Consider the following 6,990-nt stretch of genomic DNA (forward strand, 5'->3'; position numbering starts at 1 on the left):
CGTTCACCTGATTAGACTGAATCAGATTCCATATCAAGATTCACTTTATCAAAAAAGTTTCATATATTGAATACAAATGTCTGTTTCAATCAGAAAATAAATAAATAAAACATACACTTTATGTGGTTAGGGTGTATAAAATCCATTTTCATGAATAAAATGTAATGCTGCGACCACTCCATTGCTGAAATTCTCTTAACACTGATATGATCCCTGTGTGCAAGCTGAATGCCAGGACAGTATAAATCACCCAATCCCTGTGTCTGCTTTGAGCCAGAACTGATAGAGTGGTATGATGCACTATGGCTTGGCAGAATAGCACATAAGACCTGCTCATGAGGTCACCAAATATGATTGTGACATCATTCAATTGGTTTACATCTGCAATGTTCAGGTGTGAAACTTATGTATCTGCCCCACAACAGTATGCAGGGTAATGTAGTCATGGAGTCTTAGTTGTACTGAACTGTAAACCTGAGGATGAGAGACATCATTTTTAATATTTTTGTAGCTCAACGGTTTGGTTGTATTGAATATTAAAATTGCCATTAACCTCATACACAGCTGCTACCACTAATAATGGATAAAGCTAAAAAGAACTGCATATGTTATTACTAATGAAAATTTGACTCAGAAGAGACTCAGAGCCAGAGTCGCTGCTTTTCAAATTTTCATTGATACTGTTGATTCCACTCTTAGTTTCAGAACACTACTACCATAGGTTCTCTCTCGCAGTATGTGGGAGTAGTGGTAATGAGGGAACAAAGTTGATGAAGGAATATGACTTACACTGGTACATAGGATATATCTCAGTTCACGGAAATGATATTAATGGAAAAACTGCCTGTAATAACTGTAATTATTCGTGGAAATCTGCTTTCCAGGTGAGTAATATAGGTAACTATCGACAGTCACATGGTAAACATCGCCAAGATAAAAAAGAAGCAATGAAAAAACAAGAAACCTAAAAACTCGTCTTGCAAGAGGCCTACTACAAAAACAGTGCCATGTTGCATTAATAATAGATATGTGGTTGCAGTGGGTAGATAGCCAAAGACAAAGTTTTGTAATTTTGACAATGACTGTATTTCTTTTCCCAGACAATAAATAATTTCAAAAACATACTTTTGACCATAGAAACAGTACGGAAAGCATCTGATGATTTGTTTACACTCAAGTGGGCATAAACTCATAATTGGATCCTTCTAATGACCTCCAGATGCACCTCCAAATGTATCCAAAAACTTTAGAAAAAAAAACAAATTTCAGTAGTACATAAGTTTCCCAATCATATTGTTATTGAGGAGACTTCAATTGTGGCTGTGACAAGACATCCTGCAAAACACTATAAAATGGATTCTCTGAGAACTACCTAGAACAGATTTCTCGGAAGTCCACTTATGATGGAAATATCTAACAGCAACCAATAGACCTGAACCCTTTGAGGATGTCTACATAGAAACTGGTACTAGTGGCCATGAGGCAACTGTAGCTACAATGATTACTAAAGTACACAGGGCAACTAACACAAGTAGAAGGGTTATATTTTCAACAAACTAGGTAAAAGGGGCATGCAGTAATGTAGTACCTCAGTAATAACTTGAAACACTTAGCTCCAGAGAGGAGCATGTAAGAGGAACATGGTACAGGTTTACAAGAGTAGTTCACTGTACATTTGGTAGATATGCACCCAGCAGAATAGTCCATGATGCGAGAGACCCTTAGCAGTTGAGTGCCCTACAAACCAATCATCATCATCATCATCCATATCCGCATCCAGTGATGCCTATGAGCTGAGGATGACTTGGCGGCTGGTCAGTACCTTGGGCCTTCATGGCCTGTTTGGAAGGAATTTAGTTTTAGAGATTTCAGACTCATTAATTCGTCTGTTCTTGCAAGTAAGGTACAATAAATAGTTTGGGGGGCATCCTCTATTCCTTTCTCAGTCATAAAAAAAAACTCCATGGGTCTACTTACAAACTTACTCAACTATATGACAAGTAGGCTCCCCTGACGAGCAGAAAAATAAGAAAGAAACATGCACCTTGGTTAACTGAATAACTAAACCAGCTTTTGATTCTCAGAGGTCCTGCATATTGGACATACAAACTAAGTCCCGCATCTGAAAATCATATTGCTTACAAGCAATAGTGTATTCCCATACATTAATCAAGAACAGAAATAGCCCAGCTGTCCTGTGGAAAAACCTGCATGGTCTTGGTACAGGCAAAGTAAAAGCTGCAGCTGATCCCATTGTCGCAGTTGAACTGAAGCAGTACTTCATGTTACCTACAGTCACAATTGAACCACATACGAAATAGACACATGTTGATTACTTGTGGTTTTGTGGGATTTAAGGGACCAGACTGCTACAGTCATCGGTCCATTGATTACTTCATGAGGTTAAATGACTGTAGCAACAAAAAATTCTATCTGAAGCATGTTTCTTGCAATACTGTCATGCATGTCAGACCAGCATCTACAGAACGTGATGGCATCACAGTACAAATGATGAATATTATTATTGACCCATGACTGTCCACTATAACAGATATCTTCAAACACTCCTTGACCACAAGTGTTTTTCCTGAGTTCTGGAAACAGCCCCTTAATACCTGAATAAATTGCTACCAGAAAGAAAAATCAAAAATCATATTTTGTAACCAGTAATGAAATATTACAGAGTACATAAGGTCAAATGTAAGATGTGTTGTACCTCTCAGATATAATCAGGTATATCACATATTTGCGACAACAGGCATTTGAGAAATTGAATACTCACAGGAAATCACTTAGTAAAAGATATTTATTTAACATTTTGATGTTACATTGATAGAATTTCTGGTGGCATACATTTCAAATAACAACATAGTCTTATTTGTGAAATTCTGGGACGAATATTAAACGTACTACATACAAAAACTAGTTGCCCTGTAGAATTTGATATTTTATCTCTTTGCCTTGTGTCAGTAACCTGAGGCTAATGACCTAGGTAGACTTACTGGGACCAGTGTTCGTGGACCTTGATGATGCTGTGGTAGTTCTGCCTTTATACAAGCTGAAGCCTACCTTTTTTTCCTTCAGTTCTAGCATATCATATATTGTGTATTATGGGGAAATCTGAAACTGTCACAGCCCAGGGTGCATACGACCCAGGACAACCGGGAATTGTTTCATCCGGGAGAAAACCGGGAAAAACCCGGGAATTTATCGGAATTCCGGGAATTTTTCATTGTTTTAGCTTTCAGTTATATGTTTGTAATTTTGACTGCAGAACTGATTCTCTAGCAAAGAATGTTATTGTATTCTGCTAGTGGAGAATGATACTGCAGCAATAAAACATACATAAGAGGGAAAAAAATAAAACTTTAGTGGCAAAGGAAATATGCAATTTACAACAACAAAAAACCGTGCATGCACAAGCGTCTGCAATTAGCAAAATTATGTCAAAGGTCTTAGGGCGCAGACTGTAATTCTTCGTAACAATAAACTGCTTGAAACTTCCTGGCAGATTAAAACTGTGTGCCCGACCGAGACTCGAACTCGGGACCTTTGCCTTTCGCGGGCAAATGCTCTACCAACTGAGCTACCGAAGCACGACTCACGCCCGGCACTCACAGCTTTACCTCTGCCAGTACCTCGTCTCCTACCTTCCAAACTTTACACGAGCTCTCCTGCGAACCTTGCAGAACTAGCACTCCTGAAAGAAAGGATATTGCGGAGACATGGCTTAGCCACAGCCTGGGGGATGTTTCCAGAATGAGATTTTCACTCTGCAGCGGAGTGTGCGCTGATATGAAACTTCCTGGCAGATTAAAACTGTGTGCCCGACCGAGACTCGAACTCGGGATCTTTGCCTTTCGCGGGCAAGTGCTCTACCAATTGAGCTACCGAAGCACGACTCACGCCCAGCACTCACAGCTTTACCTCTGCCAGTACCTCGTCTCCTACCTTCCAAACTTTACAGAAGCTCTCCTGCGAACCTTGCAGAACTAGCACTCCTGAAAGAAAGGATATTGCGGAGACATGGCTTAGCCACAGCCTGGGGGATGCTTCCAGAATGAGATTTTCACTCTGCAGCGGAGTGTGCGCTGATATGAAACTTCCTGGCAGATTAAAACTGTGTGCCCGACCGAGACTCGAACTCGGGACCTTTGCCTTTCGCGGGCAAATGCTCTACCAACTGAGCTACCGAAGCACGACTCACGCCCGGCACTCACAGCTTTACCTCTGCCAGTACCTCGTCTCCTACCTTCCAAACTTTACAGAAGCTCTCCTGCGAACCTTGCAGAACTAGCACTCCTGAAAGAAAGGATATTGCGGAGACATGGCTTAGCCACAGCCTGGGGGATGTTTCCAGAATGAGATTTTCACTCTGCAGCGGAGTGTGCGCTGATATGAAACTTCCTGGCAGATTAAAACTGTGTGCCCGACCGAGACTCGAACTCGGGATCTTTGCCTTTCGCGGGCAAGTGCTCTACCAACTGAGCTACCGAAGCATGACTCACGCCCGGCACTCACAGCTCTACCTCTGCCAGTACCTCGTCTCCTACCTTCCAAACTTTGCAGAAGCTCTCCTGCGAACCTTGCAGAACTAGCACTCCTGAAAGAAAGGATATTGCGGAGACATGGCTTAGCCACAGCCTGGGGGATGTTTCCAGAATGAGATTTTCACTCTGCAGCGGAGTGTGCGCTGATATGAAACTTCCTGGCAGATTAAAACTGTGTGCCCGACCGAGACTCGAACTCGGGACCTTTGCCTTTCGCGGGCAAGTGCTCTACCAACTGAGCTACCGAAGCAGGACTCACGCCCGGCACTCACAGCTTTACCTCTGCCAGTACCTCGTCTCCTACCTTCCAAACTTTACAGAAGCTCTCCTGCAAACCTTGCAGAACTAGCACTCCTGAAAGAAAGGATATTGCGGAGACATGGCTTAGCCACAGCCTGGGGGATGCTTCCAGAATGAGATTTTCACTCTGCAGCGGAGTGTGCACTGATATGAAACTTCCTAGCAGATTAAAACTGTGTGCCCGACCGAGACTCAAACTCAGGACCTTTGCCTTTCGCGGGCAAGTGCTCTACCAACTGAGCTACCGAAGCACGACTCACGCCCGGCACTCACAGCTTTACCTCTGCCAGTACCTCGTCTCCTACCTTCCAAACTTTACACAAGCTCTCCTGCGAACCTTGCAGAACAAGCACTCCTGAAAGAAAGGATATTGCGGAGACATGGCTTAGCCACAGCCTGGGGGATGTTTCCAGAATGAGATTTTCACTCTGCAGCGGAGTGTGCGCTGATATGAAACTTCCTGGCAGATTAAAATTGTGTGCCCGACCGAGACTCGAACTCGGGACCTTTGCCTTTCGCGGGCAAGTGCTCTACCAACTGAGCTACCGAAGCACGACTCACGTCTGGCACTCACAGCTTTACCTCTGCCAGTACCTCGTCTCCTACCTTCCAAACTTTACAGAAGCTCTCCTGCGAACCTTGCAGAACTAGCACTCCTGAAAGAAAGGATATTGCGGAGACATGGCTTAGCCACAGCCTGGGGGATGTTTCCAGAATGAGATTTTCACTCTGCAGCGGAGTGTGCGCTGATATGAAACTTCCTGGCAGATTAAAACTGTGTGCCCGACCGAGACTCGAACTCGGGATCTTTGCCTTTCGCGGGCAAGTGCTCTACCAATTGAGCTACCGAAGCACGACTCACGCCCAGCACTCACAGCTTTACCTCTGCCAGTACCTCGTCTCCTACCTTCCAAACTTTACAGAAGCTCTCCTGCGAACCTTGCAGAACTAGCACTCCTGAAAGAAAGGATATTGCGGAGACATGGCTTAGCCACAGCCTGGGGGATGCTTCCAGAATGAGATTTTCACTCTGCAGCGGAGTGTGCGCTGATATGAAACTTCCTGGCAGATTAAAACTGTGTGCCCGACCGAGACTCGAACTCGGGACCTTTGCCTTTCGCGGGCAAATGCTCTACCAACTGAGCTACCGAAGCACGACTCACGCCCGGCACTCACAGCTTTACCTCTGCCAGTACCTCGTCTCCTACCTTCCAAACTTTACAGAAGCTCTCCTGCGAACCTTGCAGAACTAGCACTCCTGAAAGAAAGGATATTGCGGAGACATGGCTTAGCCACAGCCTGGGGGATGTTTCCAGAATGAGATTTTCACTCTGCAGCGGAGTGTGCGCTGATATGAAACTTCCTGGCAGATTAAAACTGTGTGCCCGACCGAGACTCGAACTCGGGATCTTTGCCTTTCGCGGGCAAGTGCTCTACCAACTGAGCTACCGAAGCATGACTCACGCCCGGCACTCACAGCTCTACCTCTGCCAGTACCTCGTCTCCTACCTTCCAAACTTTGCAGAAGCTCTCCTGCGAACCTTGCAGAACTAGCACTCCTGAAAGAAAGGATATTGCGGAGACATGGCTTAGCCACAGCCTGGGGGATGTTTCCAGAATGAGATTTTCACTCTGCAGCGGAGTGTGCGCTGATATGAAACTTCCTGGCAGATTAAAACTGTGTGCCCGACCGAGACTCGAACTCGGGACCTTTGCCTTTCGCGGGCAAGTGCTCTACCAACTGAGCTACCGAAGCAGGACTCACGCCCGGCACTCACAGCTTTACCTCTGCCAGTACCTCGTCTCCTACCTTCCAAACTTTACAGAAGCTCTCCTGCAAACCTTGCAGAACTAGCACTCCTGAAAGAAAGGATATTGCGGAGACATGGCTTAGCCACAGCCTGGGGGATGCTTCCAGAATGAGATTTTCACTCTGCAGCGGAGTGTGCACTGATATGAAACTTCCTGGCAGATTAAAACTGTGTGCCCGACCGAGACTCAAACTCAGGACCTTTGCCTTTCGCGGGCAAGTGCTCTACCAACTGAGCTACCGAAGCACGACTCACGCCCGGCACTCACAGCTTTACCTCTGCCAGTACCTCGTCTCCTACCTTCCAAACTTTACACAAGCTCTCCTGCG

General features: G+C 45.0%; 3 non-coding genes across 3 annotated transcripts; all 3 read right to left on the reverse strand.

Annotated features, from left to right (window-relative positions):
* Positions 1-3,522: 3,522 nt before the first annotated feature.
* On the reverse strand, positions 3,523-3,597 carry Trnas-cga. Its single transcript has one exon. It is a non-coding gene; the product is annotated as a tRNA-Ser (tRNA).
* Positions 3,598-4,124: 527 nt separating this feature from the next.
* On the reverse strand, positions 4,125-4,199 carry Trnas-cga. The gene has a single exon. It is a non-coding gene; the product is annotated as a tRNA-Ser (tRNA).
* A 1,731-nt stretch (positions 4,200-5,930) lies between these two features.
* Positions 5,931-6,005, reverse strand: Trnas-cga. Its single transcript has one exon. It is a non-coding gene; the product is annotated as a tRNA-Ser (tRNA).
* Positions 6,006-6,990: the final 985 nt, after the last annotated feature.

The sequence above is a fragment of the Schistocerca piceifrons genome, chromosome X (genome assembly GCF_021461385.2).
Source record: "Schistocerca piceifrons isolate TAMUIC-IGC-003096 chromosome X, iqSchPice1.1, whole genome shotgun sequence".
NCBI classification, from domain to species: Eukaryota; Metazoa; Arthropoda; class Insecta; order Orthoptera; family Acrididae; genus Schistocerca; species Schistocerca piceifrons.